The sequence below is a fragment of the Pongo abelii genome, chromosome 8, assembly GCF_028885655.2.
Source record: "Pongo abelii isolate AG06213 chromosome 8, NHGRI_mPonAbe1-v2.0_pri, whole genome shotgun sequence".
NCBI lineage: Eukaryota > Metazoa > Chordata > Mammalia > Primates > Hominidae > Pongo > Pongo abelii.
Window position 1 is genome coordinate 64,318,404 of NC_071993.2, and position 19,206 is coordinate 64,337,609.

Genomic DNA, 19,206 nt, shown 5'->3' on the forward strand with positions numbered 1-19,206 from the left:
CAATCCACTCAGCCCACAAGCAGGTATGTGTGGGCCTGGCAAAAGTTGTTAAGAGGGGGCCGCAGGCGCTGGGGAGCATGTGGAGAGGCTGCGTGGAGCTGCGTGCTCCCTGGGCTGCATGCCCAGTGAAGCACGTGAAGGGCGAGCGGTGATGGGTTCTGCGCCAGTGGGGCTGGGAGCGCGTGGGGGGCTGTACGTGGAGCTGCCCGCAAGGTGGGAACTGCACGTGCGGGCTTGGGGACTGCGCACACTGGGGGTGCAGGCGCTGGGGAGGGTTTGGGGGGCTGTGCGTGGGGCTGCCCTCACGGAAGGCTGCAAGCTTGGTGAAGCGCGGAGGCGGGGGTGCTGCGCGCCGCTGGGGAGCACGTTGGGAGACATGCAGGGACTGCCCGGGCCAATGGTTTGACTTCGCGCCGTCCACCCGACATTTCACAGTCGCCATGACGACTGGGAGGTCCACAGCCGCTGCGGTGGCCGGTACAAGTAGTTGAGGCTGCGAGGCCAGTCAGATCTTTCCAGACCTCGCCCTACTGGGCTGGGCTGTGCCGGAAATTGACCCAGCTCCACCAGAACAGGAACTATGAGAAAATAGTTGGGCAAACGAGGAGTAAGCTCAAAAGCAGCGGCTCCACAGCCCTTTCAATCTTCCCGCCCCAGCCAGTTGAAGCTGAGGGGCCTCCCAAGCCAGGGAGCCAGAGATGGAGGAGGAGGTGGAAGAGTCCGGGCTGCCTCTGCAGCTTTGGACCCTAGGCAGAGGGAACCTGCCAGGGGGCGGGAGGAGGTGCGCAATCTGAGACGCCAAATGGCTTGCAGCTGGACGTGACTGCCAAGACCCTTCTGGGCTGCTTCCAGTTGATCCATAATTTCCTGGCGCAGCTCCAGGAAAAGGTGCACAAACTGCAGGAGCCTCAGTTCTCCAGCAAGACCACTCTGGGCATTGGTGAGGAGAGGGCAGGAGAGTCCTAGGAGGGAGCCGCATGGCGCTTTTCTTGAGTCTTGAAGGAAATCAGTTTAATAAGCAAGGGTTTGTGGGTGCCTAGTAGCAAATAATAGCAAGGTCCGAGCTCTGGAAAAGCGTGGCAAGAATCACCAAGCCCCATTAGTTGTTGTTTTAAAACATTTTCAGGGTTTTCTGACAGTAGTCACCCCTATGTCACAATAAGGAAATGGTATCTGAATCAGGGCAGCTAATTATCATACTTGGTAAAAATGATTAGCTGGCTTTTGAAGAACAGACATGTTTCTCAGCACCTCCAAACATGTGCGGCAAGAGGTGAGCTGGTAAGGTGCTGATCACCAGGCATTGCCTGCAGGGGCTCCCGCCCACCGGCCTGGATCCCCCCCACCTTCCTCAGGGCTGCTGTGCACCCAGTCCCGTAAGCCCTATGGGCCGCTGTTGCTGTTCGGGATGCTGAAGGAGGACTGCGCTGCGCGGGCCCCGACGCCACGCTCCCCACGGCCCCGCCGCGGGAGCGGCTGCGCGGGGCTACCAGGGCCTTCGAAGCGGCGACACCCGAGGCGCTGGGCTGGTGCCCACTGGGCACCTGAGCCGGGAACCGCCCGGCGTGGCCCGAACACCCCCGCCGCCGCCCGCGGTCCCATTGGCTCCTCCGTTGCTACTGGGAGGTAGATCCGAGCCCCAGTACATGCGCCTGCGGCTCCTCTGCTTGGTGCCTATGTCCGCCCTGCCCCGCCCGGCGCGCCCTGAGAGCCAGGAGGGCGGGAGTGAGCGCGGGAGCTAGAGGGCAGGGCCAAGGCGCTGCAGCCGGCCCAGAGAGGCACCCCGCACGTCCAGGGCCGCCGCCCCAGGGGCAGTCGGCGCCCTGCGCGCTCTTCTTGGGGAGGTGGGTGAGGCTGGCGGCCTGACGCGGGCGCGGGAGACAAGGAGACGAGGAGAGGAAGGGGTCTCGGCTGCGGGCACCCCTCGCTGGCTCTAGCAGGAAGAGGCGGCTCAGGTGTCTGTGTGGCTGCCTCTGGTTTAGGTTCTGGTGCGCCATGAAGGCCACTGCCGGTCTGGGCGCGCTGGGTCCCCGGGCGTCGGGCACCGCCTCCTCTGGGGCTGCGGCTGCTTCCGCCGCCATTCTCTGGCTCCCAGGGCTGCTGGCAGCTGAGTGGTAGGCGCCTGCCCAGACTCCGCCGGCGCCACCTTCCCTCTTCCCACAGCCACCCAGTTGTTATTAACGGAGAAAGAGGAAAAACAGGCGGCGCGCCAGGGGAGGACGAAGAATGGGAGGGAGGGGTGCTGCGCGCTTTCCGGCAACCGTCGCCTAGCTCTCCCTGCGAAGGAGGGGCTGGGCTGGAGGGAGGATCTGGGCCGCGAAGGTGGGGGTGCCCAGGAGGGGAGGAGGTTCACCAGCCCTCACGCCGCGCGGCCTTATATAGGTTTCTTATACTTGAATATTGATATCTTTCTCTAGGGTTGGGAAGTTATCTGTTATTACCTCCTTGAATAAACTTTCTACTCTGATTTCCCTCTCTACCTCCACTTTAAGACCAATAACTTATATTTGCCTTTTTGAAGCTATTTTATAAATTTCATTATTTTTATTCTTTTTTCTTTTGACTCCCCTGTGTATTTTCAAATAGCCTGTTTTCAAGCTAATTCTTTCTTCTGCTTGGTTAATTCTGCTGTTGAGAGACTCTAATGCATTCTTCAGTGTGTCAATTGAATTTTTCAGCTGCAGAATCTCTGCTCGATTCTTTTAAATTACTTCAATCTTTTTGTTAAATATATTTAACAGGATTCTGAATTCCCTCTCTGTATTATCTTGGATTTCATTGAGATTTCTTAAAACAGCTATTTTGAATTCTCTGTGTAAAAGGTCACATACCTCTCTAACTCTGGAGTTGGTCACTGATGCCTTATTTAGTTGGGTGAGGTCATGTTCTCCTTGGTGGTCTTGATGCTTGTGGATATTTGCCAGTGTCTGGGCATTAAAGAGTTAGGTATTTAATCTTTTCAGTGTGGGCTGGTTTGTACTTGTCCTTCTTGAGAAGACTTTTCAAGTATTCAAAGGGAATTGAGCATTGTAATCGAATTATTTGGTCACTGCTGCCAAATACACAATAGGGGGAACCCCAAGCTCAGTAATGCTGTGACTCTTGCAGACCCATAAAGGTATCACCTTAGTGGTCTTGGGTGAAAGCTGAGAGAATTCCCTGGATTACCAGACAGTCCCTTGTTCTCTTCCCATACTTTCTCCCAAACAGACAGTCTTTCTCTCCATGCTGAGGTGCCTGGAGTTGAGGAAGGGGTGACACAAGCACTCCCATAGCCATCACTGCTGGGATTGTGCTGGGTCACACCTGAAGCCAGCACAGTACTGGGTCCCACCTAAGGCCTCTGGTGACAATTTCCTGGCTACCACTGATGTTTATTCAATGTTCAAGGGCTCTGTAGTCAGTAGGTGATGAATCCTGGCCAGGACTGAATTTTTCTCTTCAGTGCAGCAATTTCCCTTCTGTCTCAGGGTGAGTCTATAAATGCCATCTCAGAGCTAGGGCCTGGGATTGGGGATTTTAGGAATCTGCTTGATGCTTTATTTTACTGAGACTGAGCTGGTACCCAAGTTACAAGACAAAGTCCGTTTTACTTTTCCCTTTCCTTTCCTCAAGCAGGAGTCCCTCCCTGTGGCCACCACAGCTGGGAATGTGCTGGGTTGCACATGAAGCCAGCAATGTACTGAGTCTCATCCAAAACCCATGGTACTTACTGTTTGGTTACCATTGATGTTTATTCAGGGCCCAAGGGCTCTTTAATTAGCAGGGGGTGAATTCTGCAAGGACTGGCTTCTTTCCTTGAGGGCAGTGGGTTTTCTTCTGGCCCAAGATGAATCTAGAAATTTCATCTGGGAGCTATGGCTTAGAATTGGGGCTTCAGGACTCTGCTTGGTGCTTTATTTTACTGTGGCTGAGCTGGTATTCAAGTTGCAAGACAAAGTCCTCTTTACTCTTTTTTCTCCCAGAGCTGTGAGCTGCACTGCCTGGAGTTGGGGGAGGAGTGAGGCAAGCACTTTCTTGGCTACTGCAGCTGATGTCTCACTGGGTCACCTACACCTCAAGCAAGTCCACTGGCTCTAAGCCCAGCTAGCATAGGGACTTGCCCAGGAATTTCAGTCCTTGTGTCTAGACTGCCTTTCAAGTTTATTTAGGATCCCAGAGTACTTTATCCCATGGTGGTGGGTCTATCCAGGTTCTAACCCCTGGAATGGACAATTCCTCTTTGGCTAGGGCTGGTCTAAATGCTCCCTCTGTGAGTGCTGGCTGAACTGTGTCCTGTGTTGCTTTCTGCTGTGACAGCATTCCAATGCAAAGTTCCATAATCACTTTGCTCTCTCTTTCCCAAGTACACAGATCTCTCTCATACCACTTGATGCTGCCAGTGAATGGGGGTAGTGTAGGCAATTCAAGACTCTTTCCTTCCCTCTTCACTGCCTCTGTCCTTGATATGATGTTAAAACCATGTACTGTGATTGCTCACCTGATTTTTGGTTCTTATGAAGGTGTTTTTTTGTGCGGATAGTTGTCCAGGTTGGTGTTCATGCAGGGCATGGGGAATGATCATTGGAGGGCTCTGTTTGGCTATCTTGCTCTGCTTCCTGATTCAATTTTTTATCAATGTTTTATTGTTTTTCAGTGTACAGATCATTCACCTACTTGGTTAAATTTATTCCTAGATATTTTATTTATTTTTTATTTTCTGGTTTATGTTTTCTCATGATATTTTTAGATAGTTTAATATTTTGATGCTATTTAAATAAGATTGTTTTCTTAATTTTTGTTTCTGATAGTTTGTTGATAGTATTTAAATTGCAACCTATTTTTGCATGTTGGTTTTGTATCCTGAAACTTTACCGAATTTACTTATTCTAACAGTTTTTTGGTGCAGTCTTTAGGGTTTAAATATAAGATAATGTAATCTGCAGACAGACAATTTTACTTCTTTCTTTCTTTGATTTGGGTGCCTTTTATTTCTTTTTATTGCCTAATTGAGCTGGCTAGGATTTCCAGTATTTTGACGAATAGAAGTAACAAGAATGTACATCCTTGTCTTGTTTCTAATCTTCAAGGAAAACATTTTAGAATTTCACCATTGAGAATGATGTTACCTGTAGATTTGTCATATAAGGCCTTTATTTTGTTGAAGTACATTCATTCTATATCTTTTTTTTTTTTTTTTTTTTTTGAGACAGGGTGTCACTCTGCTGCCCAGGCTAGAGTGCAGTGGCACAATCTTGACTCACTGCAGCCTCAACCTCCCAGGCACAAGTGATCCTCCCACCTCAGCCTCCCAAGTAGCTGAGACTACAGGCATGTGCCACCACACCTGGCTAATTTTTGTAATTTTTGTAGAGATGGGGTTTCATCATGTTGCCCATGCTGGTCTTGAACTCCTGAACGCAAGTGATCCACCCACGTTGGCCTCCCAAAGTGCTAGGATTACAGGCATGAGCCACTGCACCCAGCATATACCTAATTTGTTGTGATGAATATAATAAATTCATCTCTTATGATGAAAGAATGTTTAATTTTATCAAATACCTTTTCTGCATCTATTGAGATGATCATATGGATTTTTCCTTCACTCCATTGTTGTGATGAATTACATTTATTGATTTGCATGTGTTGAACCATCCTCGCACCCCTATGTTAGGTCCCGTAGATTATACCAAACAGCATTGCATCTTGGACAGATGGTAACTAATCTACTGTAACTACAAATTATGGCAAAGCTATATCATCTGATAAAAACCAAAAGGCAAAAAGTGGGACATCCTCCTTTTCACTTTAAAGAAAAGGTAAACAGACTGCAAGTAGTTAGGCTCACCTGTTCTTGAGTGCTACTGTCAGGGTAAGTCAAGAAATTCTTGAACTCAGACAAAGATTGCACTGCTTAATAAGCTGGGAGAAGGGTGGTGCTGGAGAACAGGTTAAATGAAAGATGTGAGGTATCATGCAAGATCTCTTCACTGAAAAATAAAACTTTCCTCAAAATTGAAGATAATGAAAGAGAGGAAGAAAGAAAGGTGGAAAAGAAAGGAAAAAAAAAAAGAAGTAAATCTGAAGACCTACTTCATGTATAAATGGAAAAAAACCTATAACAACTCCTTAGTAGGCTGTGGATATCACATCTGTGTTGTAAAGCAATGACTGGATGAAAACTGCTACATTTAATTCCAGCTGGCGAGAGGGCTCTTTCACCACAGATACCTGAAAAACACAAGTTCCTTATATTACCATGAGGACAAGAAAAACTAGCCAGATTAATTTGTAAATGAGACTGATTACCTGTGAAACTAGATACATCAAATAGATTACAATGTTGCTTTGTGCATGTGTGAGCACTGTGTGTGTATGTGTGTGTTGTTGTTGTTTGTTTATGATTGAGTACCAGAAAAGCTGCTTGCTTGAACTAAATGAAACATTATGAGTATTAATAGAAGTAATGGCCTGTGGAACTCTAGGATTCTTCACAACTAGTAGATTGCTCTCTCACCTCACGTTTCAGCTGGGGCTTGTTTGTGAGCAGAGCACCAATACAGTGAGTCCTGTGGTTGGGAGGGATTCCACAGGGTAAAAAGATCTTGATTGAGGGTCACTAATTGCAGAGACTTTTGCTAAAGAATAAATCCTTGGCACCCAGCCAGGAACTAAGCTAAGTTTGGCTCCAGAGGTGAAATGGCCGTGTCTCACTCCTATAGTTTCTTCCCCACTGTATTAGTCTGTTTTCATGTGGCTGATAAAGACATATGCAAGACTGGGAAGAAAAAGAGGTTTAGTTGGATTTACAGTTCCACGTGTCTGGGGAGGCCTCAGAATTATGGTGGGAGGAGAAAGGCACTTCTTACATGGCTGCCATCAAGAGAAAATGAGGAAAAAGCAAAAGCAGAAACCCCTGATAAATCCACCAGATCTCGTGAGACTTATACACTATCATGAGAATACCATGGGAAAGACCAGCCCTCATGATTCAATTACCTCTCCCTGGGTCCCTCCCACAACATGTGGGAATTCTGGGAGATACAATTCAACTTGAGATTTGGGTGGGGACACAGCCAAACCATATCACCCACTCTGAGAGGATGGTTGCCAGGCAGCACCCAATGACCCATGCCACTTGAACTAGAAGTGGCCTGCTAGTCCCATAACTTGGTTTTGAAGACTTCTTGTCCCAAGTTCTCAGAAGGGGGAGGTGGGAAATCTTCATTATGCTCTTGTTGAATCCTCAGGGTTTTTCCCTTTAGGTGCAGATGGCTTTACTGAGAAAAGCCCTTTTTTTCCAGCCTGGACTTGGACTCTGGCAGCAGTGGCAGTGGTGGTGCCATCACTCTTCTGGCACCAGACTTCCTTCAGCAGCAATTTTATCACTCACCCTCCCAAACTCTGTGGTTTCCCAGAGCAGTAGATATGATTGACTCAGTAGCCAGGGCCTTCTGGGAGCATGCAGATGTGTTTTTGCACAGGCTGTCAGGTGATGGGATAGGATCCACTGTGCAAGCCTGGATCTCAGGCTTCTTTGGGCTGGCTGGCCAGGACCACAAAACCAGCTGAACTCCAGCTTTCAGCACCATTTATTGCCTTTGGCAATCCAGGTTTCCCCAAATCTTAAAGTCCTCATGCTACTGGAGTCACTCTTTCCTTTCAGAACCAAAGGCCATCACTTTGATTCTTTTGCCAAAAGAGAAACTCTTACTTTTCTTAAGGCCACTGTATCCAGAACTCTTGTTTCACAAGGTATAGCCCACCACTTCTGTGTTGGGAACAGGCCCCCCAAAATCTGGCCATAAACTGGCCCCAAAACTGGCCATAAACAAAATCTCTGCAACATTGTAACATGTTCATGATGACCATAACACCCATGCTGGAAGGTTGTGGGTTTACTGGAATGACGGCAAGGAACACCTGGCCCACCCAGGATGGAAAATCACTTAAAGGCGTTCTTAAACCACAAACAATAGCATGAGCGATCTGTGCCTTAAGGGCATGTTCCTGCTGCAGATAACTAGCCAGACCCACCCCTTTATTTGGGCCCATGGCTTCCTTTCCCATAAGGGATACTTTTAGTTAATCAAATATCTATTCAAACAAGGCTAATGACTGGCTTGCTGTTAATAAATACGTGGTTAAATCTCTGTTCAGGGCTCTCAGCTCTGAAGGCTGTGAGACCCCTGATTTCCCACGTTACAATTCTGTTTCTGTGTGTGTGTGTTTAATTCCTCTAGTGCCGCTGGGTTAGGGTCTCCCTGGCTGAGCTGGTCTTGGCAAGTGGCGTCCATCATGGGGACTCGAATCCAGGTCAAAGGGTCACCAGAGCAACAGTTGGAGAATGTGGAACTAAGCTGGAGGACACCTGAGTACTCTTAAAGCAATCCCCGTGGTGAGTAAGAAGGAGCTTGGAAGCATCAGGGTAACAGTGGGACAAGTGTGGGGTCTGGAACTTTTTCACACTGATGAGGAGGAGGAAGGAGAGTATAACGAAGTAACAGAAGAGGTTACAGAGCAGGTTTATTTACCAGCTAAAGCTAAAGTGGCAAAGGAGGGAGAGCTTCATCCCTACCCTTCTGCACCCCCTCCTTATTATTATTCTGAAGAAAATGACCCTCTAGATCTTTTCCAGAGGACACTGGGCAAAAAGTAGTTGCCCCAGTGACTGTTTGAGCATCACCTAGAGTGACTGCTCTTAGTTCTATTCAGGCAGGAATTCAGCAAGCTAGACGAGAGAGTGATTTAGAGGCTTGGTGGTTCCCTGTTGGAATACACCCCCCAGATCAACAGGGAAATATTATAGCTACATTTGAGCCTTTTCCTTTTAAATTACTGAAAGAATTTAAACAAGCTATAAATCAGTATGGACCAGGTTTTCCTTTTGTAATGGGACTGTTAAAGAATGTTACTGTTTCCAGTTGGATGATTCCTACTGATTGGGACACTCTTACTTGAGCTTGTCTAACTCCTGCTCAGTTCTTACAATTTAAAACTTGGTGGACAGATGAAGCTTCCATTCAGGCTGCTCACAATGCCCAGGCCCAATCTCAAATTAATATAACTGCAGACCAAATTTTGGGGGTTGGTGGCTGGGTTGGTTTAGATACACAAGTGGCTATGCAGGATGATGCCATAGAACAGCTTAGAGGAGTGTGCATTAGAGCTTGGGGAAAAATCACTTCATGTGGAGAGCAATACCCTTCCTTTAGTGCTATAAAACAGGGACCAAAAGAACCATATGTGGATTTTATAGCTCGGTTACAGGAGTCTCTTGAAAAGGTGATTGCAGATTTGGCTGCTCAGGATACAGTGTTGCAGTTATTAGCTTTCGACAATGCTAATCCCAATTGCCAGGCTGCTGTGTGACCTATCAGAGGGAAAGCACATTTAGTTGATTATATCAAGGCCTGTGATGGTATTGGAGGTAATCTGCATAAAGCTACTTTGTTGGCACAGGCAATGGCAGGACTGAGAGTGGATAAAGGAAATACTCCATTTCCTGGAGCTTGTTTTAACTGTGGGAAGCATGGTTATACTAAAAAAGAATGTAGAAAAAATGAGCGAGTCAGGCCGCCAGATAGGGGAAAAAAGAAAACTGCTGAGCCTAAAATATGTCCAAAATATAAAAAAGGAAAACAGTGGGCTAATCAGTTGTCACTCTAAGTTTGATAAAGAAGGGAACCTGATTTGGGGAAATGCCATGAGTGGCCCGTCCAAGGCCCTGTTCTAAACCGGGGCATTTCCAGCTCAGGCCATTCCCTCACCCCTGTACAATGTCTGGCCCCCACCACAGCTGGTAGTGCCGCAGTAGATTTATGCTGCACAAAAGCTGTGAGCCTTCTGCCTGGGGAACCCCTGCAAAAGGTCCCAACAGGAGTCTGTGGATCCTTGCCAGTGGGGACAATAGGATCGCTTTTAGGAAGGTCTAGTTTAAGTTTAAAAGGGATCCAGATACATACAGGAGTCATTGATTCAGATTACAATGGGGAAATTCAAATTGTTATAGCTACTTCTCTTCCCTAGAAAGCAGAGCCAGGAGAGCATATAGCACAGCTCCTGATTGTGCCCTATGTGGGAATGGGGAAAAGTGAAACTAAACAAACAGGAGGATTTGGAAGTACAAATAAACAAGGCAAAGCAGCTTATTGGGTAAATCAAATTACTGATAAATATCCTACCTGTGAAATAACTATTAAGGGAAAGAAATTTAAAGGTTTGGTAGATACAGGAGTGAACATTTCAATCATTTCTCTACAGCACTGGCTGTCCACGTGGCCAATTTAACCCACTTAATTTAACATAGTTGGAGTTGGTAAAGCCCATGAAGTATATCAAAGTAGTTATATTTTGCATTATGAAGGGCCCGATGGACAACCTGGGACTATTCAACCAATTATAACTTCTGTACCTATAAATTTATGGGGAAGGGATTTATTACAACAATGGGGAGCACAAGTTCTAATTCCAGAACAATTATATAGCCCTCAAAGTCAACATACAATGCATGAAATGGGGTATGTCCCTGTTACGGGACTAGAAAAAAATTTGCAAGATTTGAAAGAACCACTTCAAGTGGAAAGACAAAATTCTCGCCAAAGATTAGGATATCATTTTTGATGGTGGCCATTGTTAAGCCTCCAGAACCTATACCTTTAAAATGGTTAACAGATAAGCCAATTGGGATAGAACAATGGCCACTAAGTAAAGAGAAACTGGAGGCTTTAGAGAAATTAGTTACTGAACAATTAGAAAATGGTCACATACCTCCAACATTTTCCCCTTGGAATTCTCTAGTTTTCATAATTAAGAAAAAATCAGGTAAATGGAGAATGTTAACTGACTTAAGAGCCATCAATTCAGCTATACAACCTATGGGAGCATTACAGCCAGGATTGTCTTCTCCTGCTATAAGTCCAAAAAATTGGCCTTTAAAAGTCATAGATTTAAAAGACTGTTTCTTTACTATCCCTTTAGCTGAGCAAGACTGAATGGTTTGCATTTACAATTTTTGCGGTAAACAACCTGCAGCCTGCTAAGTGTTTTCATTGTTTCACAGATGGGTCTAGTAATGGTAAAGCTTCTTATTCTGGCTCAAAAAGTAAAGTTTTCCAGACACCCTATACTTCAGCTCAAAAAGCAGAGCTTGTAGCTGTAATTGAGGTATTGACTGCTTTTGATATGTCTATTAATGTGATTTCTGATTTTTCATATGTGGTTCATTCCACACAGTTAATTGAAAATGCTCAGGTATGATTTCATACCAATGAACAACTGATGACTTTATTTAGCCAGTTGTAAACAGCAGTTAGAAGTAGAATGCACCCTTTTTAATCACTCACATTAGGGCTCATACACCTCTTCCAGGACCCTTGACTGAAGGGAATCAAATGGCTGATCACCTAGTTGCTAATGCAATATCTAATGCTAGAGACTTTCACAATTTAACCCATGTTAATGCCTCTGGTCTCAAACGCAGATACAGCATTACCTGGAAAGAAGCTAAAGCTATCATCCAATGATGCCCAACTTGCCAAATGGTATATTCCTCATCTTTCACAGGAGGAGTTAATTCTCGAGGATTGGAACCTAACTCTCTTTGGCAAATGGATGTCACACATATTCCCTCATTTGGGAGACTAGCTTATGTACATATATGTGTGGACACCTTTTCTCTTTGTCTGGGCTACATGCCAATCAGGAGAGTCTTCATCCTGTGTTAAATGTCACCTTTTGCAGTGTTTTGTGGTGATGGGTATTCCAGCCTCTATTAAAACAGATAATGCCACAGGCTATACTAGCCAAGTTCTAGCTACATTTTTCTCTATGTGGAATATTAAACACATTACTGGTATCCCATACAATTCTCAAGGACAAGCCATAGTGGAAAGAATGAATCTTTCCCTAAAAGAGCAGTTGCAAAAGCAGAAAGAGGGAAATAGAGAATATGGAACACTGCAGACACAACTGAATCTAGCATTATTAACTTTAAATTTTTTGAGCCTGCCCAAAGGCCAGATGTTAGCAGCAGCTGAACAGCATCTACAGAAACCAGCTGCAAAGACAGAAACAGAACGACTGATTTGGTGGAGAGATCCGATAACAAAAAGTTGGGAAATAGGTAAAATAATAACTTGGGGTAGAGGTTATGCTTGTGTTTCTCCAGGCCAAAGTCAACAGCCGATTTGGATACCATCAAGATACCTGAAACCTTATCATGAGCCAGATGCTGAGGAAGAGATTCCGGGAGGATCCCGAGGACCCCCCGGTTGCAGCCATATCAAGACTGATGCTGAGGAGGAGCCCAGCTGTCATGAGCAACACCCATCAAACACAGCCACCCACCTGGGGATAGATCAAGAAGCTGTCACAGATGACAGAAGAAAACCTGAGGAAAGCAGGACAACCAGTCACAATGAGTAATTTAATGATAGCTATGATAGTGGTTATCACCACTGCCATGAGTATTCCTTCAATAAGGGCTGACACAGGGAACAATTATACTTATTGGGCATACTTATCAATCTTGGCTGACAATAATGCCTGGATGTAATCACTCTATGACACAGTTACACATGTTTTCTGATCTCAGTATTTACCGTAATAAATCTTCTCCTATAATTGAGGTATACTGCCCTCACAAACCTATTTGTAAACAAAATTGAACCTGGCCAGAAAAAATGAACATACTTGTTTAGGAAGATTGCATTGCAGAACAGGCAGAGGTGCTGCACAAGGATTCCTACGGAATCATTATTAATTGGTCCCCTAAGGGGATGTTTAGCTTAAATTGCACCTCTCAGTCTGCGTGCCATGGCCACACTATGTTCAGCTGATCTAAACAAAATGGTCAGATGGTAGATATAAGAAGAAGTATGGCAAGAGTTCCTATTATCTGGAACCATGGTGGTATAGTGGCACCTCAACCTCAAATGATATGGCTCGTTTTAGGAGCTAAACATAAAGATTTGTGGAAACTACTATTAGCTCTTAATAAGATCAAAATTTGGGAAAGAATAAAAAAGCATCTAGAAAGACACTCTACAAACTTGTTTTTGGATCTATCAAAATTAAAAGAACAAATATTTAAAGAATCCCAGGCACACCTGACCTTAATGCCAAGAACTGGAGTGCTTAAAGGAGCTGCAGACAGATTAGCAGCTAGTAACCCATTAAAATGGATAAAAACACTTGGAAGGTCTGTAATTTCAATGATGATTGTGCCTTTAATCTGTGTTATTTGTCTTTGTATAGTCTGCAGATGCAGATCCTGACTCCTGCAAGAAGTAGCTCACTGTGACAAAGCTGCCTGTGCTTTTATTGATTTGCAAATCAAAGAAGGGGGACATGTGGGAACAGGCCCCACCCCCCAAAATCTGGCCATAAACTGGTCCCAAGACTGGCCATAAACAAAATCTGTGCAGCACTGTGACATGTTCATGATGGCCATAACGCCCATGCTGGAAGGTTGTGGGCTTACCAGAATGAGGGCAAGGAACACCTGGTCCACCCAGGGCAGAAAACCGCTTAAAGGCATTCTTAAGCCACAAACAACAGCATGAGCGATCCGTGCCTTAAGGGCATGTTCCTGCTGCAGATAACTAGGCAGATCCACCCCTTTATTTTGGCCCATCCCTTCGTTTCCCATAAGGGATACTTTTAGTTAAACGAATATCTATAGAAACAATGCTAATTAATGCTCTGAAGGCTGTGAGACCCCTGATTTCCCACTTTACACCTCTATATTTCTGTGGGTGTATGTTTAATTCCTCTAGCACTGCTGGGTTAGGGTCTCCCTGACCAAGCTGGTCTCGGCACTTCTGCCGAAGAAAAGACTCCTCCTCTTTCAACATTAGCTGTAGGCGCATCTGTATATAAACAAACAAGAATAGAAGGGTGCGATGAGGAGAGGTGAAGGGATTGTTGAAGTAGATATAGACACAGAGAGATACACTTTATATGCATTTACAGATAGATGGAGATATATATATATATATAGAGAGAGAGATATATATTTTGTATGTATCTTAAAATTGGCCAATATCAGATTTTTTTTAATGAACCAGAGAACTATGATCACATCACTCTTGAAAATATAGGCATGACTAGAAATACTAGACTGTCTTATCTCTGATGGCATATAAAAAATATCTGGGGGTGGCTGGGCGTGGTGGCTCATGCCTGTAATCCCAAAAACTTTGAGAGGCTGAGGCGGGCAGATCATGAGGTCAGGAGATTGAGAAACCCTGTCTCTACTAAAAATACAAAAAAAATTAGCTGGGCATGGTGGCAGATGCCTGTAGTCCCAGCTACTTGGGAGGCTGAGGCAGGAGAATGGTGTCAACCCAGGAGGCAGAGCTTGCAGTGGGCCGAGATCATGCCACTGCACTGCAGTCTGGGTGACAGCGCAAGTCTCTGTCTCAGAAAAAAAAATAAAAAAAAAAATAAAAAATATCTGGGGACATGATTGAGAATAAAACAACTAATGGCATAGTTGTAATGCTGTCAAATAAATTTTTCAGTTTATTTAAGGGGAATCTGTGATGCTACTATTTGTGTGTGTGGGTGTGTGTGTGTCTGTCTGTGAAACACACAGAGATCCTAATTTCACAGTTAACATAATCAGTATTATGTGGAAAAGTATCCTCTACTTGGAGTAATCCACCAGTAAAGAATGAGTTTGGAATTTTCTGGCACTTGTGCTCCGCATACACAAACCAAAGAAACCCTTTGGCATAATGCATCCAGAGTCATCCCAAGAAGTTCACTGCATGACATTGTGGTGTTATTCCAGACCGGCACCTTTGTAGATGCAAGCTGTGAACTAGAGCTGGGTACCCTGTCCTTGCTCTCACATGTATATATGAAAGGAGACAATGCAAAGGACTAATGGAATTGTAAAAAAGATGGGACAGAAGGTATATTGATAAAATAACACAAGGAAATTAACATTTCATTTTCTAAGACTTTTTTTTTTTTTTTTGAGACAGTCTTGCTCTGTCGCCCAGGCTGGAGTGCAGTGGTGGGATCCTGGCTCACTGCAAATTCTCCCTCCCAGGTTCAAGCAGTTCTCCTGCCTAAGCCTCCTGAGTAGCTGGGATTACAGGCACCCATCACTGCACCTGGCTAATTTTTGTATTTTTAGTAGAGATGGGGTTTCACCATGTTGGCCAGGCTGGTCTTGAACTCCTGACATTGTGATTCACCTGCCTTGGCCTCCCAAAGTGCTGGGATTACAGATGTAAGCCACTGCACCTGGCCTTCAAAGATATTTTTAATGTACCAGTGGAAACTCCCCTATAGCTTGAAGATGCATGATGTATCCTTGGAAGGTACAAAAGTAGAAAAGAGAAAACACAAATGAAGGAAGACAACCAAGAGGCTTGAACTTGATGTACAATTTATTTATAATAAAAAGGGAAGCTTCATGATATCCATGTTAATACTAACAAAAATGCTAACAAAGTGGGAAGATTAATGTTCATAGACTTTGTTTAATGATTTCATGGAGGAGCTATTATAACTTTTACTGTCATTTTCTTTCTGTTTCAATATTTAAAGGGAAAATCACACATGAAAACAGCTCAGTATTATGGATGGATATAAGCTCATTGAGTCAATCCTTGAGAGATGGAGAGTGAAGTAACTTCCAGTTCCCATTTGGAACTCTCAGAGCTAGGATAAAAACTCCTTGTCATGAACTCACAGGATGAGAGAATCTAGCATCCTCCCATTTTCTACCCATTTACCTGCCTTCAGGTTTGACTTTTGAACTTGCCAAAATGGAGAAAAGTCTGGATAAGTCCCCTTTTCACCTGTTCTCATTACCTTGGTTTGGTTCCAGTTTGTACATGGTACAGACTTCCAAGGAAGTGATGGTCATAGAGAGGAGATCATATTTTCCATGAAAATGTTTCGGTTATTCAGGATTCAGGGAAATCATTCACAGCCTGGTTCTCATGCTTTTTCTAGGGGCAATATGGAGCTTGGAAACAATTATCTAGGTCATGAAGTGAGGATGGAAGTTAGGTGCTATCCACAGGACTGAATCAAAATGCTGTGTGTGTGTGTGTGTGTGTGTGTGTGTGTTTTGAGACAGTCTCACACTGTCACCCAGGCTGGAGTGCAGTGGTGTGATCTCTGCTCACTGCAACCTCCGCCTCCTGGGTTCAAGCAATTCTCCTGCCTCAGCCTCTTGAGTAGCTGGTATTACAGGTGCCCACCACCATGCCTGGCTAATTTTTTGTATTTTTAATAGAGACGGAGTTTCACTATGTTGGTCAGGCTGGTCTTGAACTCCTGACCTTGTGACCCGCCTGCCTTGGCCTCCCAAAGGTCTGGGATTACAGGTGTGAGCCACAGTGCCCAGCCCTCTTTGTGTTTTAAAGTGCCTGAGGCTTCTTCTTGCCTTAGTTTTGCTCTCCAATTTATTGTGTTTCTTGTTCCCCCATCCTTTGCATTATACTAACTTTGCATCCAAGAGAGGAGGCCTGAATTGGTGTAATAAGACTGATACCTTTCTCCTAAAGATGATGCCCTGGTGAGCTTTGCAGCATGTCAAACAGAGTCTGAAATTAATCCTCATGGAGGGGGGTTTGGGTGGTGGAGGGTCATCTTCCTATGGATTCCAGAAGGAAAAAAGATGAACAAAGGCATAGAAAACCTATTAAACAAAATAATAGCTAAAAACTTCTTAAGTCTTGCAAGAGATATAGACATCCAGGTACATGAAGGTCAAAGATTTCCAAATAGATTCACCCCAAAATGGTCAATTCCAAGGCACATTATATTCAAACTATCAAATTCAAAGACAAAGAGGGAATCTAAAAACAAGAGAAAAGCATAAAGTCACATATAAAAGCATTCCCGCAAATGAACAGGGACATTACAATTGATACCATAGAAATAGAAGAGGTCATTAAAGACTATTATGAGCAACTATATGCCAATAAATTGGAAAGCCTAATGGAAATGGAAAAAATTCCTGGACACATACAACCACCAAGATTGAACCAAGAAGTAATAGAAAATCTGGACAGACCAATTACGAGCTACAAGATTGAATCAGTAATAAAAAGTATCCCATCAAAGAAAAGCCAAGGACCTGATGGCTTTATTGCTGAATTATGCCAGATATTTAAGAAAGAACTAATACCAATTCTTCTCAAACTTTTTCAGAAAATTGAAGTGGAGGAAATTCTTTTATACTCATTCTATGATGACATTACCCTGATACCAAAACATGAAAAGGGCACAACAAAAAAAGAAAACCATAGGCCAATATTTCTGGTGAATAGAGATGCAAAATTCCTCAAAATAAATACTAGCAAACAGAATTCAACAATACATTAAAAATATCATTCGCCATCATCAATTGGGATTTATTGCAGGGATAGTTTGACATGCAAACCAATCAACATGATACATAACACTTACAAAATGATGGACAAAAACAAAATGACAGTCTCAATAGACACAGAAAAAGCATTTGATAAAATTTAATATCCTTTCATGATAAAAATCTTCAACAGACTAGATATGAAAGAAGCATACATGAACGCAATAAAGACCACATATAACAAACCCACAGGTAGCATTATGCTGAATACGGAAAAGCTGAAGTATTTTCCTCTAGAAACTGGAACAAGACAAGGATGCCCACTCTCACCACTTTAATTCAACCCAGTATTGGATGATGTTCAGCCAGAAGAATTAGGTAACAGAAATAATTAAAAGACATCCAAATTGGAAAGAAGGAAGTCAAATTTTATGTGTTTGCAGATGACATGATCTTATAAATAGAAAAACCTAAAGAATTTACAAAAAAAACTCTTAGAACTGATAAATTCAGTAAAGTTGTAGGATGCAAAATTAGCAGACAAAATTCAGCAGCATTTCCATATGCCAACAATGAACTACTTGAAAAAGAACTTAAAAAGCAATCCTATTTCAATAGCTACAAAATAAATAAAATACATAGTAATAAATTTAAACAAGGAGATAAAAGATCTCTACAAGGCAAACTGTAAAACGTTAATGAAAGAAATTGAAGAGATGACAAAAATGAAAAGATATCCCATGTTCACAGTTTGAAAAAATTAATAGTGAAAAAATTAATAGTGTTAAAATGACCATACTACCAAAAATGATCCACAGATTCAAAATATGAGCTATAAAAATATGAGCTATTCTTCACAGAAGTAGAAAAAATAATCCTAAAATAATCCTAAAATTCATATGGAACCACAGGAGACTTCAAATAACCAATGAAATCTGGAGCTAAAAGAATGCAGCTGGAAGCATGATACTACCTGACTTCAAAACATACTACAAAGCTGTAGAAACCAAAACAGCATGGTACTAGCATAAAACCAGAGACATAAACAAACAGAACAGAGAACCCAAAAATAAATTCATGCATTCTCAGCCAACTGATTTTTGACAAAGATGCCAAGAACACTCAATGGGCAGACAACAGTCTCTTCAACAAATGATGTTGGGAAAACTGGATGTCCACATGCAGAAGATTGAAATTAGAAACTTATATCATACCATACACTAAAATCAACTGAAAATGAGTTAAAGAGTAAATATAGGACCTGAAAAAACTACTAGAAGAAAACATGGGGAACACTCCATGACATTGGTCTGGGCAATTATTTGTTGGATGTGACCCCAAAAGCAAGGGCAATCAAAGCAAAAATAGACAAATATGATTAATTCAAATTAAAAGTCTTCTGTATAGCAAAGAAAAACAAACATCAGAGTTAAAAGAACCTACAGAATGGGAGAAAATATTTGCAAGCTCTACATCTGATAAAGGGTTACTATATAAGGAACTCAAACACTCCATAACCAGAAAACAAATAGCCTGACTTAAAATGTGCAAATGATCTGAACAGACATTTCTCAAAAGAAGACATACAGAGGCCAAGAGGTATATAAAAAAAATTCCATATCAGTAATCATTGAGAAAATGCAAATTAAAACTACTATGAGATACAACTTCACTCCTTTTAAAATGGCTACTATAAAAAAAGAAAAAGGATAATGTGTTGTTGAGGATGTGGAGAAAATGAAAATATTCACAAACTATGCATCTGATAAAGGTCTAATATCCAGAATTTTTTTTTTGAGATGGAATTTTGCTCTTTCACCTAGGCTGGGGTGCAGTGATGTGATCTCAGCTCACTGCAACCTCCCTCTTTCAGTTTCAAGTGGTTC

General features: G+C 43.3%; 1 protein-coding gene and 1 pseudogene across 1 annotated transcript in view; one reads left to right on the forward strand and one right to left on the reverse strand.

Moving 5' to 3' along the window:
- Positions 1–996: 996 nt before the first annotated feature.
- LOC100438886 (E3 ubiquitin-protein ligase ZNRF2-like) lies at positions 997–1,686 on the reverse strand (annotated as a pseudogene).
- SFTPD (surfactant protein D) overlaps positions 1,445–19,206 on the forward strand; it is a 48,221-nt gene continuing 30,459 nt past the window's right edge. Inside the window, exons 1-2 of the mRNA XM_054522402.2 lie at positions 1,445–1,626; positions 8,223–8,377. The gene's annotated coding sequence lies outside the window, so the exon portion shown is untranslated. The remainder of the gene's footprint in view (positions 1,627–8,222; positions 8,378–19,206) is intronic.